The following is a 15675-nucleotide window of genomic DNA, read 5'->3' as shown; positions in this document are numbered from 1 at the left end:
TTTGGCGCATGCCCAGTTTCAGGACCCAAGATGGAACATCATTAAACTCGATTGGTCAAAACACGAGCTAATAGAAGAGTCAAAGAGAAACAGTTTTAGAAACTTTTATAAATTAATGCACTGTATACCACTTATATCTACTATATTCCCATTACTTTATTTTAACTACAGCATTAGGGATTATGCAGAACGAACAATTTAGTAAAAGCAGCAATGCAAGCATTAGCACATGAGAACATAGAGCAGCCATCTTTAGTTCTAGTGCGCACAAGCAAGTTTTCCCACCAAAGCAGTAAGTACGTCATGTCACGTGAGTATGACAGACGCATACAGCGGTCTTGCAGAAAGCACAGGTCACAAAGGGGCCTCCAATGCAATACCCAGCATGGTCCACTCCTATGAGGGCTAGTAACACTTGGCTCACTGTTCTCACCATTGCAAGCTTGTCTGCGTCCTGTGCCTCTTACTCTTCTCTTGGGTCTTTGAACTGTACCCTAAGTACCAGTAACTGTAAACATCCTTTGGGTAGCAGCTTGGGATGCTCACATTCACTAACTGAGTGCACAAACTTCAGTATATTGTCAGCCTGCTATCCTTTTTAGGGGAGACACTCCCTCTACTCCAGGGCGACCAAATTCATTGGGCAGACATCCTGAGCGTTGTGGACATACCTGACTCTGTAAATCTGATCTGCAATATAGAACATCCATCCATCTATCATGATGGACTGTCTAGTGTAATGTTCATAGTGCAGACCTATGCACAGTTGTCTTTTGAAGGAAACTCTCAGAGGTCTGAAGTACCTCCATTTGACCCCAGAAGTCTGCATCCAAAGCATGGGGAATGTGGAAGTGTTACATCCCATCTTCTATGCCCAAAAGGAAACTTCCTAATCTCACTTCTGCTATTCAACTAGACAGATCCACCTCACTTGTGTCATGGCTCTTGGCAATCCTAACGCAGCTAAACTAGCAGGGGACATCACAGGGCTTTCTCCCTAATAGCCACCCTTTACTTGGCTGTAGTATTGTGGGATATCTATGAGTGGAGAACCCGATTCACCCTTTCGTGATCTCTCCTACAGGATGTTCTGGTCACTCTGTTGCTTTTCCACTAGTAAGCATTCCTCCCAAGTCACATAGAGATCTGTGAATTGAGTGCCAGTAGAAACTGGTGATCCCCTGGGAAACAGTACTTCAATATGTGCTCCTTCATAATCAGATGAAACATATCAGTATTAAAAGAAACATATCTCTCTTTCACCCAGACCTCTAGCATATTTCAAGAAGTATCTACATAATCCTCCCAGCTCTTGTGATTTTTGTAAGGGAGTACTCATGGCGTCAACCCAATCCTGCCAACCAAATACCTGGTGTAAAACAAAAACAGGCACTCAGAATAGCTCATAGAAATGTAACACAGAAGTATAACACACGTTTAATGCAAAACAGCCAAAATCCATCAAAATAAGCAAAGGTCAAACACTGTAAGAGGGGACCAGAGCTTCGCCTTCTGATCAGTTGGAGCATGCAGTGCTAAAAAAATCTATACATTTTGAAGTTTCATTTACATGCCGCTTCTCAATACAAATTAATGGAAGAAAGAACACGAACATAAACTACAGATGCCACTAATGAGCAGAGGCCAGGTACTTCCTGTGGTGAGAATGCAAGAAGACCCTTAGAGTTAGATACCTCTTCTCGAGTAAAATGGCTGACTTTACCACTTTCTGTAGTTCGGGTCATGGTGCCAACTTGAGAATATTAAAATGCAAAATGATGTTTTCTCTTAGGAATAAATCAGCTCTTTATGGGTAACGACCATGGTTGCTAGTTAATTGAAACTGAACTAAACAATTATTTACATATAAAATTAATGTAATATTTTGCCATGCGCAAATAGCATAAATATCAGCTTTACAACTCATTGGAGGCGCGCCAGAGACAAACCCATCTACTCCCGTCCATGCCTGGACTTCGCCAGAACCTTTGTCCCAAACGACCAGCCATTTCGACTCGTGGTAAGCTCCACCTTACGTTGTTACTCCTCTTCGGAGCAACAAATACTAAGTGCCAACCGTATAATTTCTCGCAACCCACCATTTTGTTATTTACTGTGTTTTCTCACACTAGATGGTACTGCATCCTGTTAAAAGTGCAACTTTACCTGTGCCAACACCCCACCCACCCTAGAGACGAGGGAGAGACCGGTTCTTTTGTCCCCTACCCTTCCTTTAAACAGGAGAAAGTGGTTAGAGGCCTCTAACCATAACACCAGCCCCACTCCTTCCACTTCTACCGGCTCTCCACAGGGGGCTTGAGGGTCTCTACTGTAACGTCAGGCCCATGGTGAAATAGTCTACTGAAATATGGGACCTCATTACTATCTCCTCCCCTAAGATATGTTTCTCCACTGAGACCTGGCTGCTCCCCTGTATTACAATCACCCTTCCAGAAGATTATTTCCTGATTAAACATGACAGAGAGACTAGACCTGGAGGTGGCGTGGCCCTTGCCTTTCATGACTTTCTGGATGTAGAGAAGGTGGATACTCTACTTACAGACTGGGTAGATTTGGTTATTTTTTAAATTATTATCTCTACACGGACTGTTGGAAGGGGACGCTGGTCTATTACTCTCCTGGCACAAAGAAAGACTTCAGTCACGCACTTATTGACTATGTTGCTCCATTTGATCTGACATCAAATATGTTCTTGCTCCTGGGCGACTTCAAATCTCACAGACAACAACCTACAGGATTCAGGTAAAGCACCACTTCGGATCGTTAATTGGGCTTAAACAAATTGTAATAGGACCTATGCATAAAGCAGGTCACACCATGGACAGCATTATAACTAATTCTACTGAGGTAAAAAGTGATCTCCCACTACCCATCACATAGTCAGATCACTACATGATTACGTTTTTAATTCCTTGAAGTAAAGCACCAGTTAAAACCAGTAAAGGGGCTAGCGGAGTAAGACGCCAAAGACCCAAGTCATTTTCCGAGATTTTCATGTCTACTGAAACCTTCTCGCACACAGACATAAACAGGGCTCTAGCGTCTTACCATGATTCCCTCCCGCAGGCCTTCGATCAGGTTTCACGCTTTAAGAAAAATACTATAGGAAACTGGGTGATTGTTTCAGTACCCCCACTTTTTGCCAATCAGGTCCCCTGTGCCATAAGCTCTTTCCCGTAAGCTGTACCTGTTGGTTCTCAATTGGCACAAATTCAGTACCCCTTGCAAGTCTCTAGTAAATAGTACCCCTGGTAACTAGGCCATTGGCACTGAAGAGGGACCCCAAGGGTACAAGCATGAATTGTGCCTCCCTAGGGTCCCCTCACCAAGGCCATGCACCCTGCCATCGCAGACTGTGTGTCTTTGTGCAGCTAAACGAAGAGTTGACATGCCCACAGACACAGCATGGGATATAGGTAAGACACCACTATGGCAGGCCTTATAGCCCTAAGGAAGAGTGCAGTACATCTCCTGTGAGGACTTAGCTGCATGAGCAGCTATGCACCTATAGTATCCATGGCAGTTCTTGTATATTATAAGTGAACGGGGAAGCCATGAAGTGCACATGGACTGAACACTCGTCATTACAAATTCTCCCGCTCCGTGATAGCTTCATTGTACAATGAGATGTTTGGTACTAAACATCTCGTCTTAATAGACCTGCACTGATTCCAATGTCAGATTTATTAATAATTGCACACAGAGGACCCCTTAGAGGGCTCCCCAAAAATCCACCAACACTTAGTGTGATCACCAACTGGTCTAAGCCAGCCTGTCACCACCAGACCAAGTCTTGACCTCATGGGATGAGCACCAGTGTGCTCAGAGGTTGAGTTCATAGCCTGTCCTGGGCGGATATGTTCACACCTTTCCCCAGTCAGGCACAGCCATCTGTGGCGGGAAGCTTCAAAAGCCTTGCTGCCTTTGAAACGTGACCCCAAGCCTCTCCTGATAGAAGGAGCAGGCCCCCCTCCTACCTTCAATCCCTTTTGGCAGGAAGACAGGTGAGAAAACTTGGAAAGAATAGAAGGTGTGCCCCCTCTTTCAACTCCACCCCTCAGATGCTGGAGGTGAGGTGAAGCACATTTTTCAGTGCCCACCAATTTAAAGATGGTGGGACTTCTCCAATCAGTTCTAGGGCTATGTCCCCTTCCCATGGGAGGCGGTAATAATAGGGAGGGTAGACACCCCAGGTAAGGTGCCCATTGGGCACTACCAGTCACTGCCTTGTAAACGCCCCTAAATGTAGAATTTAGGTGGCATCCCTGGACCCTGAACTTAGATTCCACGGACAGAAGAAGAAGACGAACAAAGAAATGCTGTTGGACTGAGAATTGTAGACCCCGTAGTGGACTTTGGACGCAAACTGCTGCCTGCCACCATAGAGCTCAACAATCACCATCCTTCAGGTTGTCTCATTGCTATGTGGCATCCACAAAACCCGGTAGTGTCACCACCACTTCCAAAATTGCCAAGGAAGTCCCTTGACATAGAGGTACTATCTCCCTGCAGCCGTAGGTCTCCAAAAGAATAGCGTCCGGTCCGGTGTTGTTCAGCTCTCCAGCCCGACAGACGTCTCTGCGTGCCATCCAAAGCTACACTTGCTCTGGAGGGTCTGCTCAGCCTCTGCACTACATCTTGAGGCCCCAGGACCCACCAGAGCTGCAAGGCACCAACACCCAGGGTACCGGACCCCTTGCTATAAAAACCGACAAAGTCAAATCCAAATTTACCGCCAACCAGCACCCGATGAAAGATTTCCAAACTCCGGTGACCCACCTCAGCAGTGACACAGCAGCTCCAGAATCGTTGCTCCAAGGTGCCAGCTCCTGACTGCAAGATGCTTCTTTGCATGCCGTTGCCCTGCAGAACACCTTCTCTGCACCCGGCCCGGCCTGCAGGGGCATCTCCAATACAGCTGTGTTCCCATGGATCCAGAGTCCTTGCGACCACTACTGTCCCTCGAAAGCATTCAGACTTGCCCACATGTCCCCCTGTGCTTTGTTTTTGCGGGTGACACCTGGTCTTCGTAGTGTGCCAGCTGCAGAGTCCCCTTTTGCCTTGCTTCCCGACAATCTAGGAAGCTCCAGAGAACATGGCCTTGGCAGTTTTGACCTTGGCACCGAATCTTCTGATTTCCAAAAGGGTAACCACATCAAAAAGATCCACAGTATCTCCAAGCAATGATAACAGCCTACACACATAGCCGGAACCTTAGATCCAAAGAAAGGGCACTGGTGAATGTACCAAGAATACCGAAGGCAAGGATGGGTGGATGCTCTTTTAGATATCTGGCAGCCAAGCACTGGAAAACATTGCCAGTAGACATTAGAACAGATCCCTGTGAAGCCACTTTCGGTAAAAGTCTAAAGACATGGCTTTTCCCCACCATCAAACCAGAATAGACTTTCGAGATCTCCTGTCATCTGCCCGAGGGCTGAGTGGGTTACGCTATACTTTCTACTTTCTGTCATCTGAAAGTCTGCTACCGGTGTGGAGACACACCAGAGGTGTAACCATGCGCTTTATAAATGGATAAATAAAAATAACTGTATTGCATTGCTTTTCCACTTGCCTTTTTCCTTCCTTATGAAATGTATTATGCGTAATTTGCACAACTGGGATTATTGCATGTTCTTCAAATTTATCGTATTGTGAAAAGTATTTACCTTGTACCGAAGTAGTTCTTGGTCTAAATATCTATATACAAAGAAGTACTATTTTTCAAATTTGGTCTTGACTTCATTCCTTGAGTGTGTGTAATCACTTAGTGTCTTGGTTTGTGCAAAAAATGCTTGGCACTACCCTCTGAAAAAATTTACGTCTTGCCCACACTACCACAAAATAGTGCGTTAGTATTATCTTCTCATGCCTCTGTAAACTAATAAGGATTAAGCCTGGGGGTAGTGGGTGTAGCGGGACTACGCGGAGCGCCACGGAGTTGAAAACAAACTCTGTGGCGCTCCGCGTAGCTCCGCAACGCCACCAGCCTCCCATCCACCCTATTATTAACAATTGCTTAATCTTTAAAAAATAACTTTAAAGCACCTTACCTTATCTGTGGCGTCTGCTGCGTCCCCGGCTGGCCTCCTCCTCTCTTCATCATGTTCGCGGTAAAATCTGTGCAGGCGCCACGCATGCACATTTCTGCGGGCGCATGCGCAGTTTTCACCGTGAACGAAATGAAGAAAGGAGGCCAGCCGGGGACGCCACAGACGCCGCAAATAAAGTAAGATGCTTTAAAGTTATTTTTTAAAACTTTAGCAATTGTTAATAATAGGGCGGGTGGGAGGTGGGGATAGGCAAAACTCTGCACACTCCGCGGTCAGAGCGAAGTTCTCTGCCCACGGTTAATAAGGATCTCTTTGATCCCTCTGCACAGTGTATCCCTTTGTGGTGTACTATACAGAGAGGTGGGTTTCCTCCAAATACCTTCTTCTTTCACCAGAAGCCATATCCTCTAGTACTCAGACAGTTTTTGCCTGGAGAAATTTAACTGCAAACATCTGAAATGATGGTGCTGTGCTACTAAATGCTCTTCTGATGAAGAAGATTACTGGTTGATGCTCTATAGTTATCATAAGCAGGGGCACCTGGACACCTAGCTTGCCGTTTGCGTGTGACCTCCAGTTCCTGCTTGTTCAAGACTGATCCAGTGACACTGCAGCTGCCCAGGTGTCCCCAGCTGGGTTTTCTCCCTCAAGGTTCTTCCCACCAACAAACACCACGCCCACCCCAGGACATACATAATGCAGGCCGCAGCGCGACCCCATCAGTAATCACCTAGACACCAAGCTTGACACTTGCCTGTGGCCTCCAGTTCCTGCTTGTTCCAGACTGATGCAGTGACACCGCAGCTGCCTGGGTTTTCCTGCTGGGGTTTTTATGACCTGGTTTTCCCATTCACTGTTCTTTCAGCCAACAGAAGCCCCCCCCACCATTAGACATGCTTAATGCAGGCCACAGCAAGACCGCACCACTGGAGCGCTGAAGGCGTGCCAGACTCAAGCTCTTTTGTGCCCGTCCGTACCTGGACCATGCCCAGCACCATGAACCCCGGTCTTCCTGGCACCCAAAGATACACCATCGCCAAGCTCTACACCCTAGACCCAGGACACCGCAACAAACACTGCCACTGCACCAATTCATGCTCCACGGTAGGACCTTTCACCTGCACCCACTGCCACTTCCCCTGTCACTGCACACACACCAGCCTACAGCTCAGCTCCACTCTGAGCACGTCACAGACACCACTTGAACAAAAACACCAACTTACATACATTATTTTGAACACATTTTCACTATGCAAGCATTCTACTGAATTATGGAACTTCATCGTCACCCTCACACCTGACCTAGTCTTCCTCACTGAGACCTTGCTCAACCTCACATCTGCCCCAGACATTGCCAAAGCACTCCTCAATGGATATAACATCACTCACCAGGATCGCGCCAACATGCCGGGAGGAGGAACAGTCATCATCCACAAAGAGGCCATACAGTGTACCACCACCACCAGCACTCCCATCCCCATGGAACATCTCAACTTTATGTTGCCCACAGATGACAAGACAACGATCAGAGGCACCCAAGCATACCGACCCCCAGGCGCACACCTCAGCTTCCAAATACCATTGCATTCTTAATTTCACCCCTAGCATTAGACTCCAAAGACTAAATCCTCCTTGGCACCCTAAATTTCCACATCGACGACCCCAATGACAAAAACACTGCACACCTCCATGCCAGTATAAGCAGCCTCGTATTAACCCAGATCATCCATGACTCTACACACACCGCAGTACACATGCTGACCGTATTTCAATCTCCAGCAACCATGTCAAATACAGCCATGTCACAGGACTCACATAGACCAATCACTCCTTTGTCCACTTCAGCATGTCTAGCCATTGCACTGCCACCTCCAAAATGACCAATGCTTCCCACCGGAGGTGGAATAAAATCTCAGAGACCAGCTGGGCAAACGTCCTCAACACCTCCAACCCTGCTACCGCCACCAATCTTGAACAAGTAGTGAAAAACTTCAACGCCTGGATCACCAATTGCGCAGAGTGCATGAACCCCATTAAAGAGCAACATTCAGAGAAAACCTCTAAAAAATAAAAGGCCAGCTGGTACACCCAAGAAACCAGAACAGTGAAAAAAGGCAGCAAACAGTTGGAAAGGTGATGGCACACCAACAAGTACACCTCCAACAGGGCATCCTTCAAGACCTCCTTCATTCTCTACTTCTGGTGAGGGCAACAAATAAGACAGCCATTCCTGCACACACCAAAACCAATGCCAACAACACCAAGGAACATGTCAATATTTTTAAGCCATTCTGCAACCTGGCTGTCAGCAAAAACAGCATCACACCCTCACAGAAGCTGTGCAAGAACCTTGCCTACTTCTTCCATGACACGATCGCCACCATATACTGAAACTTTGAACCCCAACCCACACCTATGGACTTCCTCAACAGATACGTCAACTCTGTAACCAACAGGAACCACACACTGACCACCTGGAACATCTTCTCAACCCAGAACACCACTTCCACCATAAAATACATCCATTCGGGAGCTCCCATCTTGAATCTCGGAAACCAAAGGATCGGCCAGGACCTCACCACCCTACTTAACGCCTCTATCACCTTTGCAGCAATTCCTGATGCCTGTAAACACGCCAAAGTCAGACCACTACTCAAAAAACAGTCTGCCAACCCCAGCGAATGCAAAAAATACTGGACAATCTGCTTGCTCCCATTCCCAGCAAAGGTACTGGAAAAGATAATCAACAATCCACTCATCTTGACACACCTGGAGCAGATCCAGCTACTCAAAGCCTCCCAATCCGACTTCTGCAGCAATCACAGCACAGAAACAGCCCTGATCGCAGCCACCGATGACATCCAAACTCCCCTTGACTGAGGAAAATCAACAGCTTTGATCTTACTCGACCTCTTGGCAACCTTCTACACCATATGCCACCACCCACTGATTGGAAGACTCTACATCCAAGGGGACACACTCAGATGGATCACCTCCTTCTTCTCAGAGGATCCACCTCCAACCTTTCACCTATGAACCCAAGGAGACCATTTGTGCTGTCCCCCAGGGTTCATTCCTTAGCCCCACACTCTTTCACTCATATATGACCCTGATCACCAACATCGTCAGATCTGACGGTCTTAACATAATTTCCTGTGCAGATGACCCCCAACTCAAAACTTCACTCACCGTTGACCCCAACAGTACCAGAACCAAGGTCCACAGATGAATGACAACCATCATTGACTGGATGAAGGACAACTGCCTGCAGCTGAACACAGACAAAATGGAAGTACTAAGCTTTGGCAACAGCAGCAACACATGGAACATCTCCTGGTGGCCATCAGACCTAAGACCTGAACCCATTCCCTCCAACAACGCCAGAAACCTCAGAATCATCATTCACAACAAGCTCACCATGAAATCATAGAACCTCCATCTTCCTCGACTGCTTCCTCACTCTGCGCATGCTACGTAATATCTTCAAGGGGCTACCCCTACTCACGAGACGCACTGTGACACAAGTCCTTATCACCAGCAGAGTGGACTACGTTAATGCCCTCTACGTAGGAATCGCAAAATACCTTCTAAAGAGACTTCTGATTCTACAGAACGCTGCAGCCAGACTCATCCTCAGCTTTCCCTGATGATCCCACATCACACCCCACCTCAGGAAACTCCACTGGCTCCCTGTACAGATGAGATGCTAATTCAAGCTGCTGACCCATGCACACAAGGCTCTGTAAAAAAAAGGACCCCCCTACATTAACCACCACCTGAACTTCCACCAACCATGGAGAAGACTACGCTCCACCTCATTTCACTTGCCCATCCTCCCTGCATCTACCAAAGCAGAAGTTGAGGACACTCCTCCCACATTGCAGAAAAGACCTGGAACAGCCTCCCCAAGCACCTCCGGACCATCACCTCACTTCCGGAATTCTGATTTTTCCCTGTTATGTTATGTTATGTTATGTTAAGGCCATATTTTTTGAGCGCACGGCTGCCCAAAGGGGCGTCCCGGCGCTTTTGCAAAGAGGCCTAAGATCTACAAACACATAGAGGAGCAGCACAGTTGTCAAAAGAGTTACACAGAAAAGAGGAGAGTCTTCAACTCTTTCCTAAACGCCAGGAGGTTCGTAGCTTTGCGTAGAGGGAGAGGGAGCTCATTCCAACATCGGGCTGCCACAAATTGAAAGGCTCGTTCTCCCATCCGAACACGCTTAGCCGGAGGCACCTCCAATTTAGCCAGATCGGCAGATCGTAGCACCCTCCGTGGCACATAGAAAGCAATCCGCTTCCTAATATAATTAGGACCGATGGAATGAAGGGCTTTGAAGGCCAGCGTAAGAATTTTAAATCTAATTCTTTTCGAAATCGGCAGCCAGTGCAGCCTATTCAAAAGCAGATGTGCGCTGGCTCTCCTTGGCAAGCCGAAAATAGCTCTGGCCGCCGAATTTTGCACAACTTGCAGTCTGGCCAGAAGATACTTGGGCAGACCTGCAAAGAGTGCATTGGCGTAATCTAATCTAGATCCCACCAACGCCTGCACTACTGTCTTCCGATATTGTAGGGACAGCAGAGGAAGAAACTTCCTCAACATCTTGAGGATGCCAAAACATTTCCCGGATATCCCCATAACATGGGGGCTAAACGAGAGAGCATCATCAAGCAGCACTCCCAGATTTTTTACTTGGGAAGATGATTGCTCAGGGGGAAACATGTCCTGGGGCCACCAGGACTTCCAGTCCGGATCAGGAGCACAGCCGAAGAAAAGCAGCTCAGATTTATCTGAGTTGCACTTCAGGCTGTGCCTCAGAAACCACGCAAATACTGCACTCAAACAGCCCCTTATCCTGTCGCCGTCAAAAGCCTCACCTTTGCTGCAAGTGAACAAAAGCTGGGTGTCATCAGCATATGAGATGACCCGAGCCCCATAAGTCTCCGCTACAAGCGCCAGAGGGGCCATATAGATATTAAATATGGTGGGGCTCAGAATGGACCCTTGAGGAACCCCAACCTCTAGCGCTTGCATTTCAGCGGAGAACGGGGGAGCCCAGATCACCTGCCGGCGGTCCGATAGGAAAGACTTGAACCAGTCCAACACCGTCCCCCGCAGGCCGATCTCCCTGAGTCTTAAAAGGAGACCCGCATGAGGGACGGTGTCAAAGGCCGCCGACAAGTCCAGCAGGACTAACATAGCCTTCCCCCCCCGATCGAGCGTCTCCCTGATGGCGTCGGTCACCTCCACGAGGGCCGTCTCCGTGCTGTAATTCGCACGGAAACCAGATTGAGAATCATGCAGAATGTTATTCTTCTCAATAAAGGTGGTAAGAGTGAGTTGAACATGCTTCTCAACTACCTTCGCCAGAGCAGGGAGGAGGGAGATCGGTCTATAGTTAGCCCATTGCAGCGGATCTAACTGAGGCTTTTTGATAAGCGGCAGAATGAGTGCATGTTTCCACTCCCGCGGCACCGCTCCGGAACTCAAAGATAAGTTGAGCAGGGGGTTCAGCAAGTTGTTAAGTGCCGGAGCCACCCTGCCCAAACATCTCGCTGGACACGCGTCCAACGGTGAGCCCGATTGAAGCCGTGTCAGTAGCTCCAGGGAGGTTGTGCAAGTCATTTGCGGAAAGACCGATAGTGTGGGTTGACTTTCGGCTTCTGAGGCTGGTACCAGTCCATTCTGGGCGAAAGCATCAGCTACCCCAGATACATCCACAGGGGGAAAGGAATCCTGAATGGCTAGAATCTTAGTGACAAAAAAGTCAGCAAGCTGTCGTATCCACCCTTCGGTATGAGAGTGAGGGGGAGCTCCTACAGCAGGCTCTGCAAACTCCTTAACAATTCTAAAGAGTTCCCTGCTTGTATTATCCGCACGATCAATCCTCCGTCCAAGGTATTCCTTTTTGGCTTCCGCAATCTTTTTATGGTAGCCTTTAATGGCCACACGATATTTAGATTTCTCCAATGGATCATATTTACGGCGCCAAAGACGTTCCGCCTTTTTACAGTCTTGACGCATGGAGTGTAATGTAGCCGTAAACCAAGGCGCAGAGTCGTGACGGGGAGCAGTTCTCGTGAACTTCACAGGAGCCAACTCCCTCAAGACCTGGCCGTTCAAATAAGCCTCCGGGGCCTGCAAGCACCTGGATGCCCTATCCTGATTGATTGATTGAGATCAAAGCAGCCCATAAGCTCTATCTGGCACAAAAAAATTAACCACTCTGGTAGCTCCACTAACGAGCTCTTTAAAACCTTGAATAATTTCGTAAAACCTTAAACTTGTAATCGTACCATCCTGGCCTCACAAGCATTATGCAACTCTCTCACAAATTTTTTCAAAGAAAAGATAGAAAATAGAAAATAACTATCAGAACTTCCTAGTCAACCATGGACAGCAAGAGAAGGAAGTCAACTTTAGCTGTATGCTGCTAATGTATTAGAAAACTTCAAGCCATGCGCTCAGGAGCAGGTTCAGGATATGTTGGTTCTAGCTAAATCAGGCTCTCCTATGGACCTATATCACCCAGGATCACCTCCTGCTTAGCTAATTCCATTGCGCCATCAGTAATGGCTCTTTATAACGTTTATTGCCATCAGTCAAACTCCCAGCAGAATGGAAATCTGCCCTTGCGTCACCTATTTTAAAACAACCTGCCCACAATCCAGATATACTCGGTAATTACCGCCCAATTTTGCTGCTTCCTTTCCTAGGAAAATCTTTGGAAAGTAACATAAAAAAACAACTGACTGCGTTATTGGGGAACATAAAATCCTGGACCCCTCACAATCGGGTCTCAGAGCGATGCACAGCATGGAGACTGCACTAGTGGCAGTTACTGATACCATGCAACTGCCACTAGATGCTGGTACCTCAGTTATGCTGATATTACTGGACCTATCTGCGGCCTTCACTCACTCTTAAACCGCTTAATTGGTCTGTCGCTCAATCCTAATCCGCAGACTGCATGACGCAGTGATATACAGCAGAGCGCTACACTGGCTCAGGGTCTTTTTAACATTTGATCCTAAACCGTCTTTTTAGACTCCTATAAATCTCACATTTTGCTAGTCAACAAAGGAGTCTCAAAGGGTATGTCCCGGAGCCCAACACTATTTAATATCAATGCAGCTTCTCTGGTGCAAATCATAAGATCACGAGGATTTGAGACCATTTCATACGCTAATGACACCCAGCGTCTTATTTTCTTCGCGCAAGAACTGGAGATACTTAAGTCTCGGTTTGCGACTGCATGAGAGAACTGCTTGACCAAATACTGTCTCCAACTGAATAGTGAGAAAACTGAGCTAGTACTAATTGTTAAATCCTTGATGCTCTAGTCGTGGTACTGGGGCCGGTGGAGTTTGGTCCAGCCTCAAACCCTAAACAGGTGGTGAAGAACTTGGTATTAAGCTTTACCAAACAGTTTACATGAAAGACCATGGCAACACCACCTGTGGCACCTCTTTTGCCACAATCTATCTCCTGAAAAAGGTATTTCTCTGGCCTACTTCCACTTCAAGAAAGATCCTGGTCCAGGCACTAATTACTAGTCACCTCGACTATGGAAGCGCCCTGCTAGTGGCAGCTAATGATACCCTGCTGTCCAAATTGTAAGTAGTATAGAATACAGCACACATTTTAAAGGCATTGCATTGGCTGCCCATCAGAAAATGTGTCATCTTCATGCTCTGCTGCTTGACTCATAAAGCACTAAAGAAGTCATTACCCACCTATCCCTATTCCAGGCTTTGCCTCTACCAACATACCAGACTGCTCTGGTTCACTAATATAGCACTATTAAGGCCCCCCCACATATGTACTGGCAAAGCCAGATCCTTTTTTTATCTGGCCCCCTTTCACTGGAACAAACTTCCTCTGCACCTCTGCACTTGTCCAGACTTCTCCAAGTTAAAAAAACATTTAAACATGGATGTTTTAACTGCTCTGTCCGGATGTGAGGTAGCAAGCACCAAGATACTCTTTTGGGAGTGAATCGCTGCACTATACTAGAGCCAATAACATAGCATAACATAACACAGCATTGGAGAGTTGAATTTTTCACCTAGTTTTTTTAAATTCAGGATTGTGTAAATGTAATATCAAACAAGCATTGGCATAGCCAATAGGTCTCGCCTTTGGGACCTTGTGTGTTTAGCCAGAACTTTTGGCTATGTTGTAGAGCATTGTGGCTGCTGTGCATCATGCTGAAAAGTTATAATAAAAGGTGTTAAGCACTTTTGTTACTTTTATACAAACCAAGACAATGGTATATACAACTGAACAACCTGATTAAAAAATGATTTTAACATAAAAAATGTCTTCTAGTTTTTTGTAGTTGCACTGCTGGCAACTTATTCCTGCCTGTTCTTATGCTTGTTTGTTATAATTGTTTTTGTTATGGGGGAGCCGGACATAAATAATGTGGGAGTGGAGATTGGAAAACAGTAATTTAATTAGAACATGAGCAGTGGACGGACACTAGGGGAGAATCAACAGATGCCAGATTCCGAGGGCAGACTGACGTGATGCTTAGGTGATGTTTAGGTGATGCTTAGGTGTGTGTAATTATGTGGCACTGAGAGGTAATATGTGGACTGTATTTATGTTGCATTGAGTTGAGTGTAATTACGTGGTGTGTAATGATGTGGTACGAAGTGGTAATATGTGGAGTGTATTTATATTGCATTGAGTAGAGCGTAATTATGTGGTGTGTTATTACGTGGCACTGCGTGGTATCATGTGGAGTGTATTTATGTTGCATTGAGTAGAGTGTGATTATGTGGCGTGAAATTATGTGGCACTGAGTTGAATTATGTGGAGTGTATGTTGCATTCAGTAGAGTATAATGGTGTGGTGTGTAATTATGTGGCACTAAGGGGTATTATGTGGAGTGTATTTATGTTACATTGAGTAGAGTGTAATTATGTGGTGTGTAATTATGTGGTACTGAGTGGTATGTGGAGTGTATTCATGTTGCATTGAGTAGAGTGTAATTATGTGGTGTGTAACTATGTCGCACTGAGTGGTATTTTGTGGAGTGTATTTATGTTGCATTGAGTAGAGTGTAATTATGTGGCGTGTAATTATGTGGCACAGTGGTATTATGTGGAGGGTATTTATGTTGCATTAAATAGAGTGTAACTATGAGGTGTGTAATTGTGTGGTACTTAGTGGTATGTGGGGTGTATTTATGTTGCATTGAGTAGATAGTAATTATGTGGCGTCTAACTATGTCGCACTGAGTAGTATTATGTGGAGTGTATTTATGTTGCATTGAGTAGAGTGTAATTATGTGGCACAGTGTTATTATGTGGAGTGTATTTATGTTGCATTGTAAAGAGTGTAATTATGTGACGTGTAATTGTGTGGTACAGGCTGGTATCATGTTGAGTGTATTTATGTTGCAATGAGTAGAGTGTAATTATGTGGTGTGTAATTATGTGGCACTGAGATGCATTTGTGATGATGAGGGATGCTGTGGTGAACTGAATGACACTGTGGTGTGCTTAGTGATGCTGGGGTTGTGCTTAGTGATGCTGTGGTTGCGCTGAGTGATGATTTGGTTGCGCATAGTGATGCTGTGGTGGTGCTGAG

Source organism: Lissotriton helveticus, chromosome 5_1, assembly GCF_964261635.1.
Source record: "Lissotriton helveticus chromosome 5_1, aLisHel1.1, whole genome shotgun sequence".
Classification (NCBI taxonomy): domain Eukaryota; kingdom Metazoa; phylum Chordata; class Amphibia; order Caudata; family Salamandridae; genus Lissotriton; species Lissotriton helveticus.
This window is presented reverse-complemented; position numbering follows the sequence as displayed.